The 18,322-nt window shown below is 38.6% G+C and overlaps 1 pseudogene; it reads right to left on the reverse strand.

The window, feature by feature from the left end:
- The window catches only part of LOC144224139 (large ribosomal subunit protein P1-like), a 20,042-nt pseudogene extending 4,234 nt beyond the window's left edge, over nt 1-15,808 (reverse strand).
- Nucleotides 15,809-18,322: the final 2,514 nt, after the last annotated feature.

The following is an 18,322-nucleotide window of genomic DNA, read 5'->3' on the forward strand; positions in this document are numbered from 1 at the left end:
TGAAAATGTCGGTAGGTGTAGAATTTACATTTACAGAGTGGACTCGTTGTGATTGTTTAAGCAAGCTGGCGACCAGAGTTAATCAGGTCAGTGTTCTGGGGAAAAAAGAGAGAAAAGAGAAAGAAGAAGAAAAAAAGAAAGAGAAAAAAATGAGAAAAAAAAGAAAACAAAGGAAAAAAAGGAAAAAGGGAGGAGGGCACCTCTCTGGCAGGGATGGGCGTGGCGTGACGCCATGCCTCAGGCGGGAGCTCTGCCTTGGCGGTTGTGGGGAGGAGAGTGATGGTGCTCCAGTCCGTTCTTGAACCAAGAGCTGCACCTCGCTTTTTTGGGTATGTAAACTCCCCGTACCGGGGGCGCAGCCGAAGTTGGTTGCACTCTTCAACCCAGGCCAGTTCCAATTCCAACGTCCCAGTCCGCGCGCCCCGCTGAAATTGCCTTAGACACAGCTTCCCAGGCAACCCCCTCGGGCAATTCCAGGCCCCCTGCGAAGCTCTCGGGGTGGAGTGAGAATCGCTGCTTCCTTCTCTGTGTCGGGCTGGCGAACATGGGCCGGGGCTTGCCTGCTGGGTACTCTGAGCCTGAGCCCGCTGGAGTGAGGAGAACCGGGTCCCTCTATGGCTCGTCACCCAAAACACGAACTCACAGGCTAATATCCCAGTTTTTAGTTCCTTGCCTTCCCTCTCGAGTTCCAGCCNCCTTTTTCTCCCAATCTCTCAGGTTTTGTAAGGTTTCCAATGGCTTCAGATCTTTTCTGTGTGATGTATGGGCGCGAGTGCAAGTACAGAGCTCCTTACTTCTCCGCCATCTTGCCCCCTCCCCTCAGGGTAGTTCTATTTTTAATTTTTTGAGGAGACTCCATTCTGCTTTCCAGAGTGGCTAGGCATTTATTTTCTACTAAAAGTTTACATAAATGCTTAAAAGCTGCAGCTAATTTTATTTATTTATTTACTTACTTACTTATATTTGTGAGAGAGTAAGAGAGAGAGAGGGAACATGAGAGGAGGAGAGGGGCAGATGGAGACAGAGAAAGAATCTTAAGCAGGCTCCATGCTCAGCAAGGAGCTGATGCAGGGCATGATCCAATAGCCCTGGGATTATGACATGAGCCAAAACCAAGGGTGAAGCTCAACTGACTGAGCTACGCAGGCACCCCACAGCTAAATTTTTAAATGTAGGTTTAAAAAGTTGTGAAAATAGTCACTCCAGGGATTTATAGAGTTTTAAAAAGATTTAAAACTCAGCTGCTTCTTGTTTGGGTTTATAAGTACATTAAGTACTTAAAAATGAAGGAATAGTCATCAAGTTTAAATTTATGCACAGTCTAAAAGAAACATTTGTTCTAATAGTCATTTTGACATGCATTCTATATAATAAACTCCTTATTCATCTTTATTAGACTACGGAACTGGGGTACCTGGGTGGCTCAGTTGGTTAAATGTCCCACCTCTCTTGATCTTGGCTCAGGTCATGATCTCAAGGGTTAATGAGATCGAGCTGCATTGGGCTCTGTGCTAATGGCAAGAAGCCTTCCTGGGATGCCCCTCTCTCTCTGCCCCTCCTTTGCGTTCTCTCTCCCTCTCTCTCAAAAGAAATAAACTTTAAAAAATAAGACTACAGAACTAAGGCTGCTATGAGCCATTGTCACAAGAAACAAGAGCTCTCTGATTAGAGTGGTTAAGTAGCTGATTAAGTAATTGTTAAATAAAGATCACTTACTGCCCTTTCTTGGGAAGTCTCTGTTGAAATAAGTGGTAATAATTTGAGTAATGTGAGTGACACTAAAGTTTCAGCCGTGTATAAATGTAGCTACTCAAGAGTAATAAGGTTTTTGACTTTAGAAACTCAGAAAACCTAAACTGTCAAAGAAAAGATTTTTTTTATGCATGAAAGTAGACTTTTAAACAAGACTTTTACAATGAGAAACCTGGTAATTTCCACAATTTAAAAATCTGTTCTTACTGGTTACATTTTAGTGAAATTCTATATTATTTACATAGCAATTTTCTGTTTAGAATATCAATTTCTAAATCTGGCTGGTAATCAGACTCCTTTAAGGATTTTTCTTTTAATGAGGAAATTCCCAGCTCCACCCAAGATCTAAATCAAAATATCCAGAGTTTGAGAATATTTATGTTAAGAAAAGCTCTCCAGCTGATTCTGGTGTGGATAGAGTTTTGAAAACCACTGACTTAGAAGCTAAAGCATCAAAAAAATTTTAATAGGATGGCTTAATGGATGAGGTTGCTGCCATCTATCAAATGTAATAAGGGGAACACAGCTGAAAAATGGGTGGAGAAATGTAGAGTCAGAACATCTGAGTGTTGAACAGTGAGTTTCTGTAAGATGGCAGGAAGAATTAAAGTTGGGATATAGCCAAGCCACCAGGATCAAGAAAAAAGGAAAGACGTTAAACCTTAAGTGAGCGAATGACAGGGGCAAGAGTGTGGGCAGGCACTGCTGAGTTCACATGCACTGAAAGAAAGGACTGGAAGGAAAAACCAAGTTCCAAAGCCAGCTTGTGCATAGTGGTATCTTTCAGCAGGACTTGTAGTATTCTCCCAGTCACATGGGCCAAAGGTCTAAGGTGCTGACCTCCTGCGATCGAAATGTGCTGGTGTCTGGTCTCAATGAGGTTAGATAGCTGTGAAATCTAGAGTCAAGTTTACTAAGTAAAATAAGTGCCTGATCTGGCATCCAGAAAATAGCACATTCCCAAATGTGGAGTGTATGAATTTATAAAAATCATATGAATTAAAGACTATAAGAATCATATAAATCAGAAGAACAAAAATTATATCAATTTATACAATATTCAGTGGTGAAACCAAGAGAAATTGGTGATTAGAGAAGAAAAATGAGGGAGGAATAAATGAGTCTGCCTAGTTTCTGGTTTGAGGAAATTGTCTGAATGGTAGTACCATTTATTTATTTCCTTATTTATTTGTTTTAATTTTTAAAAAAAACATTTATGTATTTTTGAGAGAGAGAGAGAGTGCAGCATGCTCATGAGAGTAGAGGAAGAGCAGAGAGAGGGAGACAGAGGGAAGCAGGCTTTGTATTTTAAGCCCAGAAAGGTTGGAACTCAGGAACCATGAGATCATGACCTGAGCCAAAGTGAGATGTTTAACCAGGCCACCCAGGTGCCCCAGGAGTATCATTTATAATGGTAGGAGTCATGAAAGACTAGCAAGTTTGAGGAATAGATGGAAAAAATTACTCTGGTGTTATTGAACTTGAGACCTGTGAAGGATCCCAGTAGAGGAGTGCCGTAGATAGGTGGACCTCATGGAACAGAACATAGAAGAGAAAATTGTATCCACATCTATATATGGTAGGTAAAATTTCCCAAGGGAAGATAGGAAATAAGAGGTGAGAAAGGGGAACTATTTTAAGGATACGGAAGATGAAATGGAGCCCATAAGGAAACCAAGAAGTAGCAAGAGGAATAAAACCGCAAAGATGGCAACTTTTATTGAACATTGCTCGGTAATGGGATGGTGCCGGCACTATACTGTGTGGTTTTTCATACACTACCTCAGTGCTCTCCACAACCTATGCAGACAGATGTTTTTATTAACATTTTACATGTGAAGAAACCAAGCTTAAGTTACATCAGACGGTTGTACAAAGAGATGGAAAACAGGAGAAAGACATCATAAGAGAACAGAATATCAAATAGCCACGGACCAGAGAACGAACACACCAGTAAGTGAGAAAGGTCAATAAAGTCAAGAGGGAAAAGGATAGATGACGAACACAGTAGATATTAATTCATTGGAATAAGGTCTCTGCAAATAACTTACTAAAGCTTGTTTCTTTCTCTGAATTTACCAACAGCGACAGTGATAGAACTCTATAGTATTGAAGCATTGATGAACAGAGTAGGCTTGAAAAGAAAAAAGGACTTTAGCTCAAAATCTATTCAAAGAAACTGACAATCATCAAATCATATAAATGTTAGAATAAACTAGATGAGATGTGTAAAGTCCTTATAAAGAAAAGTATATATTTGTATTGGAAGTTGAAGATACTTAAATAGATGGTTTTGAAGAAACTTTTTCCGGGCTAAGGACTCAGTGTTATAAAGATGATCAAAAACAGACACTATCAAGTCATATTTAGCACTAGCCCACTTGCTAGTCAGTAACTTACTGAGCCTCTCTTTGCCTCATTTTTCTCATCTGTAAAATATGGATAATAATAACACCTACTCCATAGTGGTGTGTTACTTATCTATCACCAAACAATGTTGCTTAACAAACTACACCACACTCAATGGCTTAAAGCAACAGTAAAGTATTCTTACAGATTTGAGCATTTGCTGGGTCAGCTCTGCTCCAGCTGTTTCCCATCTCCTCCTGGGATCAGTGGGATGGACATATGTTCTTCCCAAGGCATAGCTGAAGCTCAAGAAAGCAAGCCCAACCAAGCAAGCATATGTCAACACTCTATTTACCTGCTTACAACTCACTGGCCAATGCAAACTATATGACTATGCCCAGAGTCAAAGGGTGGGAAACGCATCCTTCCCAGGATGAGGCTATCAAAAAGTTGTTGATGCAGGATGAGGTGATGAAATGGGGCCCATAATTAAATTATTTGTTAATTATTTGTTGTTTTTAGAATTATTTGTTGTTTTTAGAATTAAATGGGTTAATACTTAAAAGCACATTTGCTTTATAATTTATAATAGAACAGCATTTGGTCCATTGTAAGCAGTATTTTTTAAAAATTTTTAATGTTTGTTTATTTTTGAGAGAGAGAGAGAGACAGACAGACAGACAGACAGACAGAGAGAGAGAAAGCATGACCAGGGAAGGGGCAGAGAGGGAGACGGAATCCAAAGCAGGCTCCAGGCTCTGAGCTGTCAGCACTGCTCAAACNTGAAAGAAGAAGAAAAAAAAGAAAGAGAAAAAATAAAAAGGAAAAAAAAAGAAAGAAAAAGAAAAAAAAGAAAAAAAAAGAAAAAAACAAAAAAAGGAGAAAAAAAGGAAAAAGAAAAAGAAAAAAAAAAGGGAGGAGGGCANGGCTCTCTCAGTGGATTCTGCGTCCTTTTTCTCCCAATCTCTCAGGTTTTGTAAGGTTTCCAATGGCTTCAGATCTTTTCTGTGTGATGTATGGGCGCGAGTGCAAGTACGGAGCTCCTTACTTCTCCGCCATCTTGCCCCCTCCCCTTCCCAGTTTGACAACTCTTAACATTCTTATACTTGCAAGGATAATAAAAGGGTCAGGGTATCTGGAGATTGAAGGGTATGTGTGAAGAGCCATTTTAATAAAGTTATTGGGGTGCCCTGAGCACTCTAACCCTGCCTACATGAGCCTGCGGAGGGAGGCACTGACCTCCTGAGATTCAAGTGCATGAATGAAAGCATGTCTTGAGTCGTCTTTGGTCCTGTTGGGGAAGGTCTCCTGCAGGCTTAATCAGATAAAATAGTTATCTTATTTGTAATGAAAGGAATATAAAGTAAAGCACAGTATCATAATTTTTTATACCTATTAAACTGGTGTAAAGAATGGTATGTAATATGTATTATTAGTAAAATTGGAATGATACTCGTACTCTGTTGAGAGCATTGTTCTGATGTATCTTCTTCAAAAACCAACATAGTGATATATATCACAGTATCACATACAAACTATATAAATATCTCCACACAGTAGCTCAATAATACAATTTTTTGACATTTATTCTGAGAAAATAATTCAATAGAATAAAAAAGGTATATTAATAAAAATGGTCATAGGAGCACTATCTATAATAAAAATATTGAAATAGTTTTAGTGGTAAAAATGGGTCAAATAAATTATGAGTCATCAACTTGATGCAATGCTATGACCACTAGAAATTGTAATTATGAATATAATAGGACATAAGATATGCATATAATGTAATGCATAGTGAAAATAAGAATGTAAAATACTTTGTACACCAGAACTATAATATACAAAATGTGTAGGTTATCATATAAGATATGTTTGCATTTCTTTTTTTGAAACATTCTTTAATTTTATTTATTTTTGAGAGACAGACTGACTGTGAGCTGGGGAGGGGGAGATAGAGAGGGAGACACAGAATTCAAAGCAAGCTCCAGGCTCTTCTTAGACGTCTGCACAGAGCCTGATGTGGGGCTGGAACTCATGAACCATGAGATCATGACCTGAGCCGAAGTCGGATGTTTAACCTATTGAGCCACCCAGGCACCCGTTTGCATTTCTTATATATTGTTTCAAACTAGTAAGTTTGAATAACTGAGCAGAGACATATTAAAGAGAATAGAAGGTGACAAGAAATTAAGGAGAAAAGAATAAAATTACTTGGAGGGAGTAAAGACTATTACATGGGACACAGAGAGAGGGGAAGCCTCAGAGATCTGAATCAGATAGGGCTTCATAGTCTAGTTCTTCCTTTTCTCTCTGAGATTTAAGGCAACTCACTTAGCTTGTCTGGGCCTCAGTGACCTCAAGTAAAAATAAAGAGTTAGATGAAAACTAAACTTAAAATTATATCCTTTGTTTCCTGTTTAGTTCCTTTTCTCTCCCCTTAATAAAAGAAAGTGCAGGATTTCTAGGGCATAAGCCAGTTGGATGCCAGCCAAATTGATGAAGTCAGAGATTTCAAACAGAAGCCAACTAGAGGAATCTATTTCTTTTCAAAAAATGCTACACTATCTTCTCATCATGAGATCACATATATGTATTCACGACAGGTTTACATATCTTGTTTTGTTAAGGGAAAAAAAAACACCCTTGAATTTTGTAAATACATCACCTCTTTCCTTACATGAAATATAAAATATTTGAAGACTGGCTTCAGATTCAAGTTCTACTATCCATCGTGGTGTAATCTCTTGGTGTTTCAGTTGCTCTCAGCTGTCAAGAAAGGAAGTAATATCTTTCCTATCTATTTTGACAGGGTGGATTTAAGAACCAAATTTGAGACAATATACATGAAAGAGTTTTGAAATCATCAACTACCATATATTTGTAGGTTCCTCATCTCTCCCTAATTTTCTTCATTTCTATGAGGTCAGAAAACCCTTAGAGCAAAGGCATGACTCAGCATCCTTTGAAAAAAGTAGGTGGAATTCTAAACTTAAGTCAATGGTTGTGGAAGGGTCTTGTTAACTTTCTACAGAAAAATAAGAGTTATGGATGTTAAGAAGTCCATAACCAGCCTATAGTGAAAGATCATTTCAGAATCATAGCTTTCTAATATAAGGTAAACATCCTGGCTAGGCCAGCCTCTAACATTGCAGAGCTGCTGTCAAGATTAAAAATAGAGATCTATATGCCGTATATTTAAATATTTAACAGCTATACGTCAAACTAAGAATCAGTCAAGCCTCACTTTGAAATCTCTGACTTCATCAATTTATCTGGTATCTACCTTGTTTCTCTCCTAGAAACCCTGCATTTTCTTTTACTATAAAGAGAACAACGGAATAAATGTGGGAACAAAGATATAACTTGACCTAGAAGCCTGATTCAAGATTAGAATTCCTGGAGTTGTCAGAGTTCCATGTCACTGGCTGGTGGCTTGGGTGGTCCCCAGCCCATGCTCATCCCTTTTTCTTTCTGCCTCTGCTCCTGCTTCTGTGCCACAAGACTCTTGTAAAAGTGAGTAGATACTCCAGACCACACGACCAAACTGCCATTAAAACAGATCTGCCTTGTTCTCCCCTTGGTACAGAAAGTATACTATAGCTGTGTGATTCACCCTCGGGAGGACAGACACATAGAGTAATCTTTACATGAAATTTCTAAGTCCCAGGTATTCCAAATAAGATCTAAAAAGAAGTATATGGACTCTCGGTGGGCTCCCTGCCTTTTGGGAAGGAGCAGGTCTGGATGAGGGCCAGAGAGTAGTCCTTCACAGGGTGGGAACCCAGGGCAGGTGCCCCTCTTACCCAGGCCTACCATACTATTTCTGGCTTTTGATTTATCAAACTCTTTGATTGCCCAATGTGCCATTTATCTCCAATATAGTCACCCTTGGTCTCAATTTCACTTTGGGCCTTCTAATCCTTTAACATGGGAAATCTTTCCTCATGCCCTTCTTCTATTTTCATTCCTACCAAATATATCTTTACTTGTTATCATTCTCTCAGTAGATAATCATTTCCTTTGTTATGTTGTGCAGACAGGCCTCTCTACTATTTATTCCCTTACTCAGCTCACATCCTCTCCATCAATTTCAAAGTATGTTTGTGTGTTTACCTCTTCTTTCCTCTCTCCTACTTTGCCATTCATTCAACTATCCCCTATCAGGGATCCATTATTTGGTCAGTCATTGGAGATATGCACAACAGCTGTGGCCTATGTCTTCAGGGAGATTGCAGTTTACTGGGAGAATTGATAATGGTGATTGGTTACAATTATGATGAATACTATGAAGATGATGTGTATCTATGAGTCTAAAACTCGGGTGTGGGAGCAATCGGACCCCAACCATCCAGTCTATGGCATTTTGTTTTAGCAGCACAAATGTACTATGACACCAAGTAATGAAAAGAAATTGGTGCCCATATTTCCTCCATATGTGATTTAAAACATCAAGATCTTATATCATTATAAGTGTAAAGAAATCTAACCCAGTACTGATTTTTCCGTTATAATCACTTTAATGCTTCTTTGAATTTTCAAATATCAAAAATTTTATTTTTCCCAATATTTGTGATGTCTTGCCTTTTTAATGATTTTTTTAGCTTCCTGTGAAAACTAGTCATAAATTGTCCCTATCTTTTCATGCTGTCTCTTTGCAAAACTCCTCTAATCAAAGGGAGGAATCTATTTTTTTGCTCTCCTCCAATCTGGGCTTGACTGTGTCACTTCCTTTGACACACAAGCAAACGTGATATTAGCAGAGGCTTAAAAAGAGCTTCTATCTGGGGACTTGCCTTTTCTCTTTCTGTTTTTCAGAATTTGTGGGTAGAAACCAGGAATAACCTACTGAAGGATAAGAAATTACATGAAGCAGAGATAGGTTGTCCCTTCTTCCAGAGATGAGGCCTGCTAGACCCAACTAGCTATGAATAAGGCCATTCTAGACCATGAGCCTCAGCTGAGTTACCATCTGATTCTAGAGATCCATCAAGCTGGCCCAGACCAGAAGAATTTCCCAGCTTATTCACAGAATCATGAGCAAATGAAGTGGCTGTTGTTTCAGGTTACTCAGTTTGGGTATGGTTTGTTGTACAACAGTCTCCCTGCCATGGTTAATTTGGTTCTATTTATATTCAGGCCATGATACAAAGCCAGACAGCAAAGGGTCAGAATTGATGGAGCCTTTTCCTTTTTTTAAATTTTTTTTTTTTTTTTTAATTTCTCAGAGAGAGACAGCAAGAGCAGGGGAGGGTCAGAGAGGGAGGGAGACACAGAATCCAAAACAGGTGATGGAGGCTTTTCCTAAAGGAGAAGCATCCTGAGATGAGAATGGAAACAATAACATGAACTGATTGTGGAGGCCAAAGTGAGGAGAAAACAGGAAGCTGAACATCTTTTTAGGAAGGAGATACAAAACTGGAGGGGAAAAGTCTCCTGGCAATAAAAGTAATGAATATAATGTACTTGGTAGAAAGTTTATTCTTACCTTAACCTTTGTCAGATAATGAGAAGAGCTTTTTGAAAGAGATCTCTTCAAAATCTGCACATAGTGAGTAAACAGTGAGTCCCCCAGATTTGGGGACTAAATAAAACACCAATGGATATTTTTTATTAAGGTATTTAGAGATTAATAATAGCATACTGTACAGTGCTATCTACTTTAAAAATTATTTTCTATTAGATTTCTTTGAATCAAAACATAATACCATTATACAAATTAGCATATACAAATTACCATATAGCCTTTTTTGCCCTGGAGAACATTAATTGGACATGGAAAATGAGATAATGCTGTGAAAGCATCGTGCACAGTATCTGGCAGGAAGTGAGACGCTCACTGTAACTGTAACACTTCTTCAATGACTTAGTAGTGCCAGACAGCCTTCTTTGTGCTGTGCAGATATCAACATATTTGTCCTTGCATCAACCCTAGGAGTCGGTAGTATCTTTACCTTCATTCTATAATTAAGTAAACTGAGACAAAGGGAAATTCATTAATTAGTTACACAGATAGTACATTCGAATAGGGATCTAAACCTAGTCAGTCTGTATCTGATGTCGCCTCCATAAAAGTAACAACATTTTTTTAGCACTTTCGTACTTCAGGAATTTTGCTAAGGTTTCTCCACTAAGAGTCAAATTCTTTAATTGTCATAATTTCACCCTGAAGTACTATGGCTATCTGTATCTTACAGTAGGTGCTCAGAAATGTGCTAGTTATGAGTCCCTCTTTTCTCTTATTTTCTCCCCCCTTGAATTTTTGACCTCTCTTCCTAGATGCAGTGACTGGAAAAAGGGCCTCTCTCCCAGTGCACTCAGCCTCATTCTCTGCATGCTCACCTGCTGGTAGAATCCTTTCCTCTGCTTCATTCAGTCTGCTGTGGAACCATTCTAGTGTCATTTTCAGTTCGGTTATTGTATTCTTCAGCTCTATGACTTGTATTTAGTACTTTATGGTTTCTCTTTGTTGACGTTCTTACTGTGTCCATTCATTCTTCTCCCAATTTTGGTGAGCATCTTTATGATCATCACTTTGAACTCTTTATCAAGTGAATTCCTTATCTCTGTTTCATTTTTATCCTGACGTTTTGTTTTGTTCTTTCATGTGGAACATATTCCCCTGTTTCCTCATGTTGCTTGACTCTATGTTTCTGTGTATTAAGCATAGCATCCACCTCTTCCAGTCTTGAAAGAATGGCCTCATGTAGGAGAGGTGAACCTTATCATTCAGCCTTGCCCTAGCTCTTGGTAGTCACTTGAAGCCTTGTAATTGTCTAAGCAGCCTATTTTGTTTTTCATGGCTCCCAGTTGTGAGGACATGATAAGACCTATCAGCGTCCCAAAGGGAGAGATCTCAGCATCTAATTCAGGCTTATTAAAAGCCAGACCCTCCGGCAGCAACTTTTAACATATGCAAATATACAAAGTCCTGTGGGACCCATGAGGAGAAGCCCCTGTTGGCCACCAGAACCAAGTGATGGAAAGGTGTCCCCCAGCAAGAGCTGCAAAAGTCGGCATTAGACAAAGGCATAAGTTTCTTCCTGGAAGATACCAGTGAGAAGGAGAAAGGCAGGGAGAAAGTACAAAGACTGAATCCACTGGCCTCGTTCCCTGAGTACCTCTTTAGGCTCCTTTAAGCATGCTCAACCAGAGGCTGCCCCTCAGGCCAAACTCCCAGACAACCAAATAGGCCCTTTATCAGAAAAACTGGGGATGTGTTTCTAGTTTGCTATCTGTGCAGTGCCCTAAGTGTGGTGGTCTGCCAAGAACTGTCTCTCTGATTGTTACAGTTCTGTGGGACCCAGGGCCACCAGAGCCAGGAGATCAAAGGGGGATCCTCAGGCTGTACCTGCAAAAACTGGGACACCACATGTAAAAACCAGCACATCAGCTGTGTATATAAAGGCCCCACACCACCCCAGAGATACTGGCATGGTGGGGCATTGCAGATGGGGGAGCATGAAGATAGCACCCACTGAGGATTAAAAAAAAAAGTTTCCTGATGTTAGCTTTAACAAGGTAGAGAAAGTGCTTGAAAATTAGACCTGTCTGCTCCTTAGTCCCCAGAGAGTTTCCTAACAGGTCCCTGCCCATCTGGTGGACACTGAGTGTTTTTCAAACTGCCACTTCTGTTCTGGGTCCTAGGGTGAGTCTGTGTATGAGCCCTTTAAGGGCAGCTTCTCAGTTTGCTACAGTCTTGTGTGAGACATCCCTATTGGTTTTCAAAGCCAGATATTTTGGGGTCTCATCTCTCAGGTGCAGATCATAAAAGTTAGGGTGCCTGATATGGGGTACCAGCCTTTCCCTCCTGAGAGAAAAGCTCTGGATTTATAAGTTCCCTCCAGATTGTGGGTTGCTGTGCTTGTGCTGGGGTTTATGACAAGATCACATCTCAGCCTCCCCACCTTTTCTTATTTGTGGCTGAGAAGGAAATGTTTAGCAAGTTTTCAGGTCTTTCTGAAGGAATTATTCCTTGTGTAGTTATAGAATTGGTATGTCTGCAGACGGAGGTGAGTTCAGGATCTTCCTAGTTGCCATCTTGGATTCCCTCCAGCCCAGAGGCCTGTGTGATGTCTGACACGGGCCTGATGTTTCCTGATATACCCTATCCTTTTTGATGATAGGCTCAGGCAGGCCTTGCTGGGGTGCATTATTGTAACATGGGAGGATCACACCCAAACTCATTAATTCTGGAAACAGCTGGTAACCATTACTATGTATTTACTTCACAGATAAGTAAAGAGACACTTCAAGTTGTTCCTTGATGTTTGAAGGTCACATAGCAAATCAGTGACTAAAGAGTCAATGAAAGTACATGGTTCTTGCCTTTGCTTTCAGCCTTTCCTTTTTCATTACATTAGTTTTATTATTTTCTTTAAAATTTTTTGAAACGTTTCTTTTGGAGAGACAGAGAGAGACAGAGCATGAGCAGGGGAGGGGCAGAGAGAGGGAAACACAGAATCCAAATCAGGCTCCAGGCCCCGAGCTGTCAGCACAGAGCCCAACACCGGCCTCAAACCTACTTACTGTGAGATCATGATCTGAGCCAAAGTCAGACACCTAACCAACTGAGCCACCCAGATACCTCTCTTGATTATTATTATTAAAAAAACATTTTTTAATGTTTATTTCTGAGAGAGAGAGAGAGAGAGAGAGAGAGAGAGAGAGAGAATCTGAAGTAGGCTCCAGGCTCTGATCTGTCACCACAGAGCCCTGATGTGGGGCTTGAACCCAGGAACTGTGAGATCATGACCCGAGTCCTCTGCAGGTTAAGCTGAAGTCCAACGCTCAACTGGCTGAGCCACCCAGGTGCCCCTGTTACTTTTAAAAGTAGGTTTTAGAGCACCTGGGTGGCTCAGTTGATTAAGTGTCTGGCTTTAGCTCAGGTCATGATCTTGAGGTTCATGGGTTTGAGCCCTACATCTGGCTCTGTGCCGACAGCTCAGAGCTTGGAACCTGCTTCAGATTCTGTGTCTCCCTCTCTCTTTACCCTTTCCTGCTCACACTCTGTCTTTCTGTCTCTCTCAAAAATAAACATTAAAAAAATTTTTTAAAGGTAGGTTTCTTCCTTCTTATTTATAATTAAAGGTAAGAAGATTTTAATTAAAGAAATTTAAAACATAGCACCCTATAAACCCCATAAGTATATTATTGGTAAGGTCAGTTTTTATAGTGAGTTGTTTGGAAGGAATTTAATTTTTGGGAAAAAAGTAGATTTGGCAAAGAATATACTCTTACAGTATGACAGATATCTTAAGGAGAACCTCTCCTCTTCCCTGCTTAGCCTCCCCAACCCCACCTCTTAGGAAGCATTTGATTTTAAGTCTGTGGGTCAACTGAAGAAATAATACCATATTTTGTGAATATTAAAGCGAATGCAGATGTCCTGCAATATTTCTTGTCCAAAATGGGGAGCACTAATTTTGCTGATAAGTTTTTTGGAAATGCCTTTTAAAACATTTCCTATTAAAAAGTGTTGTCAGCTTTTCATATTAAAATAATTCTATGAGAAAGGCCCTTCAGTGCTTAAGTGTTATTGTAATTGATATAATTTCCTTTTAATATCAAAGATCTAGCTCATAAAATTAAGGTTTCATAAGATATGTTTTCCTTTGTGGCTATCTTATGTTTCCTTACCACAATAAGTAAAATAAAACCAGATTTTCTGCAGATGTTTCTACTAGCATATTAAGGATTCTGACCCACAAAGTGTTTTATAAACATATAAACTATATGCTTCTTAAAAACTTTTGGAAACAAATTAAATGTATTTATTCTATTTCTTTCAGTTTAATACCACATTGAACCAAGTTTTGTAATATTTATAAATTTGGTGTGATTTTAAGGAATCTGCACTTTATATGATATGTTAATAGTTTTTATAAAAATTTACATGAAAATGTACATTTAATCATACAGCATCTCTTTGTGGAACTATCCAACTAACTTACATGTATTTGAATTCAACATAAATGAACCAATAATTATATGTGTACTGCTAGTGTGATCGGTACTTTTCAAATTCATAAACTGATACATAGAAAATAATTTTGATTTTGGTTAAGCATATTTTCCCTCTGTGGTAAACTTATATGACATTTGTAATGAGAGTATTTCTAGTTCCTATCTTGTGAAATAGGAAAGATTAAAATGCAAAGGATGGAAGTAAATATGATATTAGAGATTTTCTGAAGTCTAGACTGTATAGGAAATGGTAAACATATAGTGGCATTTCAAATACTTTGAGGTTAAGTAGGAAAAGATTATAAAGGAATAATGGAAGAATAATGGAATTTTCAGAGACAATACATATAAAAACATTATATAAAGGTGGAAAGATAAAGGTGAGAGAATTGTCTCATTAAACATTTTGAAATGTATTTTATTTAAGTCACTTTCAATAGAAAGTTAATATTTTCTTATACTATTCTATTATGACAGTATATTTGGCATTATGGTTTCTTTTGAGAATCCATGTTGACCCAGTACTTTGATTAAGAAATAACAACTAGTTGAATCTGGTCCCACTGGTAGCCATATTCTGAAGCTTCATAGAGCAAATGAGCAGAGCATGTTTTAACAAAGGGTACTCGCCTGCCACCTACTCAGACCCAACTCCAGTTAAAACATGCATGAAAAGAATACACAGTAGAACATCAAAAGTACCATGAACATAGAGTAGCTTTGCCTGAATGTTGCTCAGCTTACATGTTTCTCACATAGAATATAAAGTTTCTTTTTCAAAGTTATAGACAAGTGCACATAAAATGAGGTTTCTTCTAAGTGTATTTTTATTAACTAATATCAAAAGTCAGTTCCCTTGCAGAACAACATCAGAACATTTTACTAATGAGTAATTACTTGGCTTTCTTCCAATTGATTTTCTACATTCAGCAATTATGTTTAAGGAAAGAAACCACAGATCTGATCATGCACCAGTCCTACATTCCATCTACTCCATATTCTTCTTGTCCAGAATGTTTATTTCAGCTTATAAAGACACTGTGAGTATCTGGTTAATGCCAACCCCATACTGCAATAGGGACTGGGTCAGGTTTTGTTTCCTGTTCTAGGCCCAGGGCTCAGCACAGTGTCTGTTCCATACCAAGGACTTAATAACTACCAGCTGAAGAGCAGAGGGGGCCATGGAAATAGATGTTGCAAGGAACGAAGTTCCTTCCTGTATTATGTCTAATTATCTTCAATGAATATGAACGATCTGGGATATTTGATATTTCTTCTTAGCTTCTAAAATTGCCCCAATTAAAAGTCCCATGCCCACATTTGGAAATCAGAGATTGGTTAGGGAGCTCCTGATGCTGCTAAATTCCATCAATATTTGGTTAAAAAAAAATTGCTGTAGTCTTTCACAGGTACACTAAGATAACTCCTAATTATTAATTTACTCTTACATTTCCACTTGATAAATATTTCAGAAGCATATTATGGAAAACACTAGAATAGAGGGAAATGAAGTTTTAACTATTTAGCTAGGTATTCCTTCTCAAGTGGCAATACTGCAGCAGAATGCAGTTGTGCTTTGACTCATAGGCCAGTTTCCTTACTCACGGGCTTGCTCACCTGAGAGGATCGTCTCCTTTACAGAAAGGGCGGGTTGAAGAATTAATGTGCCGCGTAGCTGGCCCAGCAGAGAGTCCTTCCTCCTGAGGAGGATTGAGCCAAAATTGAAAAGTAACCCTGCCATCTCTACCCATTCATTTTCATACGGAAACTTAAAACCTGCTGAAATCAGCTTACATAGAAGACAGTGTATATGTCTGTTTCCTATTGCCTAGCCAAGCAAGTTGTTAAGAGCTGTGCCCTAGAGGCAAAATTTACAATACCATTGCCAAGCTTAACTAGGGGGATGGAAACTGGAAGGCTGTTTCAGTGGCTGGTGGGAGAGTTCCTCCTTCCTGCCAAAGGTGAATGCCAGCATCATAAACAGACTTATACAGCATGCTTGGGAGAGCGAAAGGGTTTAAGGAGCACTTCTCCACAACACTCTGCAGGTTTAGAGATGGAAGAGTTGCTAGAGTTAATGGAGAGTGTGAAACTATAATAGAACAGAATGTGAGCACTCCAGTCATATGAAAGGAATACACATCTGGCAATAGGAAAGACAGACAAAGAGAGCGAGAAGAAATTGACAGAAGGTATAAAGAAGAGCCATTCTGTACCACTGCAAAGACAACCTTTGAAGGGGCTCATCCTTTGAAAAGATAATCTGAACACTTTTTGGAGAATTCTAAAGCAATAAGATGCGTTGCCAATAATGAAAGATACAAGGAAATCTGGTCCTCTGAGGAAACAAGGATTTATGATAGCTGACATCTGACAGGGCCTGAATATAGCCTCCCTGGGAAGTTGGGTACTGCCTTCTTCAAGCAGATCTTTGAGGGATGGGAATAGGACCATGGGAAAAAGATGGTTCAGAATTTTATAGATAGACTTGTATACAAGCTCTGCTCTATCAATTTCTAGATAAGACTTTGAATAATGTGCTTGTCTAAGTGCCCCAGGTTTTTTTTTTAATGAATGTTCTTTATAAAGTTGTAAGAAGTATATGAAACAATTGGCAAATAACAAGAACTTCAAAGTGTGATTACCATGTTAATATGTTATTTTTATCCTTCCAAGATTTCTCAAAGTTCATGTGGGGATAAATGATACTCTCATGCGAGAACATGGAGATATATTTCAGATGTATAATGATTTGGAGGTAGTTTTAGGTCATAGTTAGAGTTTGCACTGCTTCTTCCTACTGACAGTTGAAACTTTCAAACATGGAACAGCTTAAAAATCGATGATCTGCTTTGCATGTGGTATAAGTGAATAAGATTTTTCTGATGGGCTCTTGCCTTTTAGTTAGATATGGAGTTAGGTCTCAAGTACATTCCAGAAAGATCAGCTTTCATTCAAAGGTGTGGATTCCAAAAAGTGGGGATCATTGAAGTGTAGCTTAGAGTCTGCTTATTTTTTCCAACGTGTCCATGTAGATAGTTAGAATTACTATCACTTTCAGGAAGGATTCTGTAGCATCACTGCAAACGTAATGTTGCCTTGAGCTAACCATGATTTAAACTTCCTGGAATATATGCATTATTTAATACATTTGTAGACTTGACCTTAAAATTGACTTTTGCCGATCTTTTGTTTTTGTGCAGGTACCACTTTTATACTTTTTAATAGCATTTTGTTTTTTAACAATCTGTATTATCACTCCCCTCTTTCCCCCATGGAAAAGAGACCTGTAAAAATGAGGACTGGCAAAAAAAATTGTCTAGGGAATTTAATTCCTTATTCAGTTTAGAGGCCAAAATAATAAACTATGGTTGACAGATTGAACCCCAAAAATCATTTCCTTAAAAGTATACTTTGAAAATACACTTAGTCAACATTAGGGTAAAGCTGCTTCTTTCCCAGTTCTAAAATTTTCTGATTATAATCAAGGAACTTATTGGAGCAAGTACATTCAATTTCCTAGTTTTTTGGATAGAAAAGATTTAAAAGAGATAGGATAAAATAAAAATGTGTAGCTGAAAGTAAATCTTGGAGATGATGTACTCAGTCTCTCATTTTATAGATAGCCATTACAAGCCTCAGTTTCAAAACTATAGCAGTCTAAAACCAAGTTCATGATCTTCCTTGAAAACATGCTCGATTTCAGTCAATGGTAATATGCAAGCCCCAAATTTGCAAGGCCCTGCTGACACTCTCATCCACTACATCCAATCTATCATATCATGGAATCCTATATTTTACTTTTCAAGTGAAGTATATTCTGAATCCATTTATTTTTCTCTCCTCCTACTGACCCAAATGTCCATGATCTACATTCTGGATTCCTGTAATGATTTCTTCCCTGATTCTGCTCATGTATCTTTCTAATCCATTCTCCACAGATTTGGCAGAGTAATTCTTTTAAAATGCAAATTTCGGGGCACCTGGGTGGCTCAGTTGGTTGAGGTTCTGACTTCTGCTACTTCATGATCTTACAGCTTGTGGGTTCAAGCCCCGCATCGGGCTCTGTGCTGACAGCTCAGAGCCTGGAGACTCCTTCTGATTCTGCATTTCCCTTTCTCACTCTGCCCTTCTCCCACTCACGGCCTCTCTCTCAAAAATAAATAAGCATTAAAAAAAAAAGGAAGAAGCACTTTAAAAATGCAAATTTCATCACATCAATTCAATTTCTTCACATTACTATTAACACTGAGAC

The sequence above is a fragment of the Crocuta crocuta genome, unplaced genomic scaffold (assembly GCF_008692635.1).
Source record: "Crocuta crocuta isolate KB4526 unplaced genomic scaffold, BGI_CrCroc_1.0 scaffold52, whole genome shotgun sequence".
NCBI classification, from domain to species: Eukaryota; Metazoa; Chordata; class Mammalia; order Carnivora; family Hyaenidae; genus Crocuta; species Crocuta crocuta.